Genomic DNA, 10,159 nt, shown 5'->3' on the forward strand with positions numbered 1-10,159 from the left:
GTCTCCAAAACCCTGGAGTTCAAATAGCTTGTGAAGAAGACCTAATCGATCTGGAGTACGCAGACGACATCGTTCCCATGTTCGAAGAGGAGGAAAAGGCGCAAGTGTTTTTGGATGAACTGACCAAAACCACCTTTGGTATGCACTTAGCACCTACAAAGTGCAAGGTCATGCCCGTGTACGAGCAGTCACTGAACACGCCACTTACAATCCAGGGAGAGGTACTGAAAGTTGTGGAGCGTTTTACGTATCTTGGAAGTTGTATTAATTCTGATTGTGGTGTGAGAGATGAGGTGAATGCATGAATCTGCAAGGCCCAGGCTGGGTTGGTGTCGGCGAATCCGTAGTGAGGTTGTGCAACGGGTACTTCCATTAAAGAATGTGTCCAGCACCAGAAGCTGCGTTGATTAAGACATGTGTTGCGTATGCCGAACCATCGTTTGCCGAAGAGAGTGCTGTTTTCTATGCCCGACTCAGAGTGGCGTAAGCAGGGATGGGCAACCCTTGGCGGAGGAGTATGAAGGAGATTACGGAACGCTTGGATGCCGTTGGTGCTACTCGCCCTCCAGGATGGGGACCACGTGATCCCCACTGCGCCTTGTTAGAGACACTACAAGATATGGCTTCTAACCGATGTCAGTGGCGTTCTTGTTGTCAGTTTCTATCCAGATTGCCTGAGTGAATGTCTGGAGGTGTGGGCACCTCGGAATGATTGTAGTAACCTGGCAATAAGTCGCTCCCCCGTCCACCTTTGTTTTTTCTTTACAATATGGCTCTCGAATAAGTCATGGTTGTACGGCAGTGAAGCCTCCGTGTTGAACACCGATGTCATGCTGTTGCTGCTGCTGCTGCCGCTGCTGCTGCTGCTGATGATGATGATGATGACCATCAGCCTGCGCAGAATATTGCAAGAAAGCACCTTAGATGCGACAGACATCAGGGTGATATCACGAAGGTTTTCACATGACGTTCTTGCGCCCTTTTCGAAAACTGGAAAAACGGTCGAGGAGCTCCATTCGGCTGGTATTCAGTTTTTGTTCCAAATCTTCTGCAGTACGGTCGTTAAACTGTTCACCAGGACCTCGCCATCTTTGAAGAGCGCGGGGTGCGGACCATCCGGACCAGGTACCTTTTGCGCTTCAGAATTGATATCGCACGCTGGATTTTGGTTGTTGAGTTAGACGGCCAGGACAAACAGTTCTGAAAGCCGAGAGCGGGGCGAGATGGCCCAAGTGGTTAGGGCGCGAATTTACTGACCGAGAGGTCCGTGGTTCGAATCCGACCTCCGCCACTCGACTTCCCCTGTCTAGGCTTGGGCAACTGTTATATATTCGCTCTGTTTTTCAAACGTTTCATCATTTGTTGCCAAATCACTTTCTTCCATTTCCAGCTCTCAGTGTCAAAGTTTTGGATGAATAAAGCCTAGCTTTCGGGCCCTCAGTCTTTTCCATTGTCATTCTGATTGTCGTTGCACTCCGACCCTCGTCGTACACAGCAATTTATTCATCCAAAAGTTTTCGAACAATGGATCGATTCTTACGTCCTGAACGATTCGCTACCGACCCCAATACTCAAGACTCGGCAGATACCTGAGAGCATTGGTTTTGTACTTTCACAAACTTCCTAGGGTCAATCGGTTCCCATTCACCAGATAAACTTGTTCAATTACGTCTCCCCTAGTGTTTACCGATTCATCAAAGACTGCAAAGACTATGAATCAGCCATCGAAACCTTGCGAGAAATTTACGTACGGCCGAAAAATGAAGTTTTTGCACGGCATCTTTTGAACACTCGTAAACAGGATGGAGCTCAGAACCTTGATCAGTTTGTGCAGAAGCTTCGCAGTTTATTGCCAGACTGCCGCTTTACAGCCGTCAGTGCAGAACAGCATACCGATGAAGCGTTACGAGACGCATTTATTAGTGGACTTTATTCCAATACTATACGCCAGAGACTGCTGGAACATAAGTCGCTGGATTTTAAAACCGCATACGACCATGCAAAATCCCTCGAACTAGCACAAAAACAGTCGTTGTCGTTTTTGCTGAAGACTCAACTCCCCTGTGCCACCGTATCGAACGACCCACCAGTCTCCACGTTCTCAAACGTCATCGCACGAGCAGGCGACTGCTGCCAGTGTGGGTTCTTCATGCGACCTGCAAAAACTGTGGGAAGAAAGGGCATTTTCAAAAGGTTTGCAGATCTACTGGTCCGCGGAACACATCTGTTTCAAGCGCGCTATCTTGCGTCACTGCAGCGGCTCCCGAGTGTCTAAAAGAAGCAGTCACCGATATGAAAGCCAATGGTGTCCCGCTTCGACCTCTTGTTGATACTGGTAGCTCAGAAAGTTTCGTTTCCGAAAAGGTAGTCCGTCGTAACAAGTAGTCTGTACTACCATCGTCATCTGAGATAACTTTGGCATCTATCCAGCACAAAAGCTTTACTCTTGGACATTGCTTTTTAACGTTGCAACACAAACAAAACAAGTATCCCTCTTTCAAGTTTTCAGTATTACGTGACCTCTGTGCAGATATTTTGCTAGGACATGACTTTCTTAAGCTTCATAAGTCCCTGGAAATCTCATTCAACGGTGACAAACCTTCTTTTTCCCTTTGTGGTCTAATTGCTGCCAAAATTGAACCTCCCACTTTGTTCGAGCATATTGACCCAAGGTGTAAGCCAATCGCCATAAAGTCCAGGCGACATTCTGCAGACGACGAGGCCTTCATTGCTTCTGAAGTAAAGCGTTTACTTGACCAACACATCATTGAACCCTCGAAGTCCCCATGGAGAGCGCAAGTGCTCGTCACGACAAATGAACGACAGAAGAAGCGAATGGTGGTTGACTATAGTCAAACTATAAACCGATTTACGCAACTAGACGCTTATCCGCTCCCCAGACTTGAAGATTTAAGTACTAAAATAGCTCAATATCGTATTTTCAGCACGCTTGATCTTGAAAGTGCGTATTATCAGATACCCATTAAAGAAAGCGACAGAATCTACACGGCTTTTGAGGCTTGCAACAACCTCTATCAGTTCCGTCGAATACCTTTCGGAGTAACGAATGGGGTAGCCTGTTTTCAAAGGGTAATGGATGACATAATACGCGCCGAACAACTTACCGGGACATATGCGTATGTGGATAATGTTACCATTTGTGGAAAGAATCAAGAAGAACATGATCGAAACCTCCAGCTTTTCCTCACCGTAGCACAAAAGTACGGCCTTCAGTTAAATCACGATAAAAGCACGATTTCCACCACTAAGCTCAGACTCCTCGGCTATGAAATTACTGAAGGTGTCATCAAACCAGACCCTGAACGCTTCAAGGTATTGCAAGAACTGCCCGTTCCGAACGACATCAAGTCTCAACAACGAGTGGTAGGATTGTTCGCGTACTATTCTCGTTGGATAAGCCGTTTCTCGGATAAGATCTACCCAATCACTCACAATACAACCTTTCCTGTCCCTGAATCTGTTATAAAAGCATTTGAAAGTTTGAAAAAGGAGTTGATGGATGCAGCCTTGGTCACTATCGACCCGAGAATACCTTTGGTGCTCGAAACTGATGCATCTGATGTCGCGATTTCTGCTACACTCAATCAAGATGGCAGACCGGTCGCATTCTTCTCACGTACACTGTCTGCCAGCGAAAAACACCATTCCGCTATTGAGAAAGAAGCTTGCGCAATTGTCGAAGCAGTGCGCAAATGGAGGCATTACCTACTCGGGACCCATTTTAAAATCATAACTGATCAGCGATCCGTTGCATTCATGTACTCAACACAACAAAAAGGGAAAATAAAAAATGACAAAATCCAACGGTGGCGGATGGAGTTGTCGCCTTTTTCTTTTGACGTTACCTACAGACCAGGCATAGAAAACAAAGCTGCTGACACGCTTTCTCGAAGTGTCTGTGCGAACACTTCATCTAACCTGGATCTAAAACGCTTACACACAACCCTGTGTCATCCTGGAGCAACACGCATGATGCATTTCGTTCGTGCCAAGAATCTACCATTCTCCCTAGAGGATATCCGACTCGTCATTAAGCAGTGTCAAGTGTGTGCGGAACTAAAACCACGTTTCTTCAAGTCATCTGGCGGTACCCTCATTAAAGCCACACAAACGTTTGAACGCTTAAGCATTGACTTTAAGGGACCACTGCCTTCGACGACTCGAAACAAATATCTACTGACGATCGTAGACGAATATTCCCGTTTTCCGTTCGCCTATGCATGTCCAGATATCAGTTCGTCTACGGTGATATCGTGCCTTGTGCCACTGTTCGCCACATTTGGCCTGCCAAGTTTCGTGCATTCGGATCGTGGCTCATCATTCATTTCGGATGAGATCAAACGATTTCTTCATGAAAAAGGTGTAGCCACCAGTCGGACCACTCCATATAATCCAAGGGGGAACGGCCAGGTGGAAAGATTGAATGGAACTTTGTGGAAGGCTATTACGCTTTCATTACGATCAAAGGGTCTTCAAATCAGTCACTGGGAAACCGTTTTACAAGACGCTCTCCACTCGATTCGTTCTTTGTTGTGCACGGCCACCAATGCCGCTCCACACGGGCGGATGTTTCATCACAATTGAAAATCCGCAGTCGGTACGTCCTTGCAACAGTGGTTGCTTTCGCCAGAACCAGTTCTGATGCGGCGAAACACACGATCTTCAAAGTACGACCCCCTAGTCGAAGAGGTTGAGCTCCTGGAATGTAACCCTGAGTACGCATATGTCAGACACTCTAACGGCATGGACGAAACGGTCTCCCTACGTCACCTGTCCCCTTCAGCAGATTTCGGATGTGCTCCAGCATCCGAACAGCAGCAACCGCAGTCCAACGCTGATTCATTTATTAAACCGGAACTACCTGACTCTGCTTCGGAAAGTGAAATGACGAATTCTTCTGAACACCCATTGGTTATACAACAACAGCGGATACAGCCGTATGTCCTGCGCAACAGAGAGGCCTGACATTATTCAATTATAAATCAAACTCTTGAGAACTTTCATCTCTGCGGGGGGTGAATGTTATATATTTGCTCTGTTTTTCAAACGTTTCATCATTTGTTGCTAAATCACTTTCTTCCGTTTCCAGCTCTCAGTGTCAAAGTTTTGGATGAATAAAGCTTAGCTTTGGAGCCCTCAGTCTTTTCCATTGTCATTCTGATTGTCGTTGCACTCTGACCCTCGTCGTACACAACAGCAACCTGGCAGTATTTCAGCCCTTGTGCTTCCTTCGGGTGGCATGGCAGATAGGCACCGAAAGGGTGCTACAGCTGAACGCAAACCCGAGAGCATTGCTTTTTAACTCGCCTCCATTTAGCCACTAGGCATTCTTCGTCATCCGCATGACCGGACGTTTCCAGTACCTTTCTAGCCAGATCCACTCGATACCCTTCAGCTACTGAAGATTGCCGAAGTTGATGAACGGAGCTGCACTCCTTTGGCAACCGTAATGCTGATGGGAAGCGAAGTGCTAACTGGGCGCGCACGATGGTGTGGTTGGAGTCAAGTTGCGTATCCCAGAAGGAACGACAGTTCTTAACTGAGGTTCCTCATCGGTAACTGATGACTAAATGGTCCAATCGAATCCACCACGGTCTTGTGGTAGGTGGCCTCCAGGTAACTCGATGCTAGCGTTTGTGTTGGAAGTTCGTACTGGCCAGGGACAGACGGTGATCTGCACACAATTGAAGGAGTCGCTTCCCATTATCCGTACGCTCAGCACTGACTCCAAATCTACCAACAAACTGTGCTTCTTCCGGGCTGAGCCGTCCAACTTCGGCATTCATATCACTATCACAGTATAACTGTCCTTTTGCCGAGTGAAGCAGTTGTGACGGGTATTGATGAAGCTCGTCCTTCTCGGTCTCAGAATTGTTTGGACGTATGCTGTTAAGATAAATAAACACCGTTTACCGCATCGACCTGCGTTAATATTAGTTGAGCCAGACAACCACATCGTGCGCAGGCGACTGTTTACGTGGATCTGGTCCAGTAAGGCACTTTCAGCCTTGGGGCTGAGTGCAACTCCCACACCGTAGATAACATCGGTCGTTGCATCAGGATCACCGGATGCCCGAAAAGTGAACTGTTCAACATCTCAGCTCGTCCTAAGCAGCTTGAGGAGCACTACCGAAGTGGGGTCTTGTATGCGTGTTTCGGTGACACAACATACGTCGACAGAGAGGGAAAGCGAGGCTTTATCAACAGGTAGATAGATAGATACCCATTTCCCAACTTGACATAGAGCAGGATAATAAAGGCTGCAACATGGATCAGATCTTTTGAGGTTGGCAAGTGATTATTTTGGTTCATTTTTCTGGACAAAGGACTGGACATAGGAAAGTGGTAAGGGGGTAGCAGATGGATTGATTGCACTGCACTGTACGACAGGTGGGAAAGGTGGGATTAAAAAATCGTTCACCTGTAGCCACCAGAAGGAATCACGAGGGATGGGATACCGCCAGGTTGCCCAAGCCTAGACATGGGAAGGCGAGAGGCAGAAGTCGGACTCGAACCACGGACCTTCCGGTCAGTAAATGCGCGCTCTAAACAACTGAGCCATCTTACGCCACAGAGAACAGTACGGTTACTCGCGGTTCTTCGACGGGCTGCTTCCCGTTGGCCTTCCTGGCATGGTTGAACCTTCGGAACCTGAGTGCCAGCCAGTATGGCTCACAGAGAAGCATCGGTGTTGAACACTGATGTCACGCTGTCGATGGTAATGATGATAGCTCGTTGCAGAACAGAAGCCCTACCTTTATAAGGCGACAGGTTTAGGTCGGGTCATTTCGTGCAACGTCCCCAGCCAAGCGAAGATGGAGCCACCGGGAAAACGCCCTGCAAGTCAGACCAAACTGGCAACACCCAAACTATTGGCAATAGGTTTCAAATTTTCCTTCCGATATTTTCTCGAGGGTAGACCTACAATCCGGTTACGGAGAAAGTCATAGTTATAGTATATGCCTCGGAGACGTTTGAACCATACATATTTAGAACATGGACTATCAAGCAGGATGGATAAGAATCCACCGATGCACCCATCCTCAACGAAGGATACTCACATAAGACTCAACAGATGGTACCTGGCGTTCGAATTTTGAGTTTCAGCCTAAGTACGTCCCTGGAGATGAACGTCGTTACGAATACCCTGTCACAGCCCGTTCAAAGGATTAGTGGTCAAAAATCAGTGTTTGATGACAACAGAAGAGGCGACAGTCAAAGAACCATTGGAACCTCAAACGCGAAGCTTCTTTTTCCCGGATGAGACGAGTCATGAATATGGAGCGGAATGTACCCAGGAATGATAAGCTATTGTCTAGCGGGAGCACAATAGACCAAGGTGACTTCGACCGAAAACACCGAAAATTCACTAAGATGACTGGGGCATTTTGGGGGTCAGAAGACTTTCGACGAGGAGGGGCACTCGGAAGAGACACACGAATTTTAGCAGGGTCAGGGTCGAACCACGGACCTTCCGGTCAGTAAACCCGCGCTCTAACCACTGAACCATGATAACAGCTCATCGTATCGATCGACCAACCAAGAACTTCGAGCGTTCGAAAGGCCTAAGAAAGGCGTCCGCTGGAGTGATCAAGGTTAAAGAGGATTTTTCATGGTTGAAGTTCCGTTAGCTGGGTTATCTGAAGAAGCCAACATTCTGGCTATCAGTGAAGTAATGCTTTGCGCTATGTCTACTACAGATTCTCTTCATCACTTTCCTGCAGTACCCCACCTGTTTCCTAGGACTTTACATCAAGTCTAGAGGCCTTGGGAAGTCTGCAAACTAGATTTGAACAGATCAAAGACAGAGTTGCTGGCTTGTGAACGGTACAGTACGATAATTGAAAATGGCATCGTACATATAACACTTGGCTTGTGCATTTGGAGTTACAGGGACTTATGCAAACATATCCAGAGCCCGAGATGAAAACTGCCTTACAGCAACATGGTCGAGTATGAAAAAATTATCATGAGCCACCGGGTGGGACAGCAGAGTCGGGTGACGTCGATGAATGAAAGCAACAAAGAGTTCCACTAGCGGCGAGGACGCAGCAATCTGGATACATCGTGAAATATACAACTTCTACGACACTGAACAACGGATGAATAATAGGTATTAGCTTCCTCGCAGAGGTCGGGCGAAATCCTGCAGAGCTATCGCGGGGGGTCGCGAGCGCCAGCATTCACGGATTCACGGATTCGTGAATGCTGGCACTCCCAACTCACAAGTGATTGGTCGAAACACCAACCGGGTGGTTGATGCCATTCAGTATTCGCCGAATTGTTCACGGATTCACGGATTCACGGATTGATACACAGGATCGAGGCTTTTGCCCAAGTTTCCCGGGTCGGTTTTGTTCTTGTCGGTCAGTGGCTGTCGTTCACCTGAAAGGCACAAGTGAAAAAAGGGTGTAGCACTGCTCTTTATGTTCTCAGCGCGGGGCAGTATGCTCGCCAGCGCGAGGATTCGCATAAATAAATGTCTAATAGTGCTTTAAATTGGGTTCGAGAAGGAGCGTGTACAACCGTCTGAGGAAGGTCATTCCACGCAGCTACTACCCGAAATGAAAAAAAGTTTTGTCTAACGGATGTGTGTGCCCTGAGCTTGAAGATTTTCTTACTATGTCCCCGCCGGGTGTTTGCTGGGTCAACGGTAAAAAACCTGTTTGCCAAGCTTTGTTCAAACAGGGCGTAAGTAAGAATTAGGTCCCCTCGGAGGCGACGGTACTCCAGGGGAAAGAGATCAAGCGTCGCGAGACGCGTTTCGTAGTCCACGGACTTGAGGCCGGCAACCATTCTCGTGGCGGCCCGCTGGACACGCTCAATGAGGGTAACGTCTTTCGTACGTCCTGAGTAGACAACTTGGTTGGCGTACTCCAGGAGCGGTCTGACGTAGGCCCCATAGAGTATTTGGAAGTCCATGCGAGTAATACGGGAGAAGGTACGTCGGATCATCCGTAAAACGGCGAATGCCTTTTGGGCCGATTTCTCATGGTGTAGTGAGAAGGACAAGTTGCCACAAGATAATTGCAAACAACAAGATCTAATGCATATTCCTGCAAATTCGCAGTACTGTCTGTTTTTCAGGGTGAAGGGATTTCCAAGCTCATCGGTTAACTAGAAAAGGAAGTGCCTAATTGAGCTATATATCGCGACCTGCGGTAAAACGTGAATCTCTTACAATAGACGAAGGCTGCAAGTAGTTGCATCGCTTTAATAGTTTATGAAACTTGTTGGAGCCTGCAATGTACTCGTGGACGCAAAATGTTTGAGTGAGTCATTCCTATGACCAAATTTTGATTTGTATATTCTACTCAGCTAGATGGAAGCCGAATCCCGAGTCTTCGGAACTCGTGGAAGCCTGTTCCGAGCAATATACGCCAAAGACACATTCATTAGAATCGGATGACTGGTGCTCAAAATTGTGCTAGGTTAGAATAACGTAAGGCTTGCAAGTGACAACGACCTCTGCGAGTAGGTTGAGTTTTGTCGTACACTGCTTGATATCACCATGGACGTGTTTATCTCCTATTTGCTGACATCACTGTTCTCCTTCAAGAATAGCAAACAATACTATGCTGTATAAATCCTGCTCAGTGAAAGTGTTAGAGATAGGTACCGCAAGAGATGCATGTGGTGATCTGCTCCTTACTACTGAGTCCAGTTAAATCGAGAGAGCCTGGTGTCCAAAGTAACTCGGAAAGCACGTACAAAAGGACGCGGGCATATTCAACAGTTGGGGCCAAAACAAATCCACCATGTGAAGTTAGTTATAAAGGTTGGATCACACGTCCATGCACATCACATAAAAGTTGCCTGATGTGCTGAAGAATGGACACGGACGCGTGCAAACCATTGAACATTCAATCTGACATAATCACGTAACAGTTCGCAGATAGACTGACGAACGGAAACGCACGCGGGCAAACTCTCGGACGCGTTTACGAGGGTAATAATAATAATAACAATAACGTTTATTCCCAACTTGTGGGTGGCATGCCTTATGGCATGATCATGCGTTTAAAGGCAGAATGGGGCATTACTGAGGGATTTGATTTGAGTTTTGACTGCGCGAAAAGGGGACAATGTCACAAACAGTGGGAGGTACTCGATTAAATAATAATAATATGTTTCTCTT

This window comes from Opisthorchis viverrini (genome assembly GCF_000715545.1).
Source record: "Opisthorchis viverrini unplaced genomic scaffold opera_v5_358, whole genome shotgun sequence".
In the NCBI taxonomy this organism is placed as follows: domain Eukaryota; kingdom Metazoa; phylum Platyhelminthes; class Trematoda; order Opisthorchiida; family Opisthorchiidae; genus Opisthorchis; species Opisthorchis viverrini.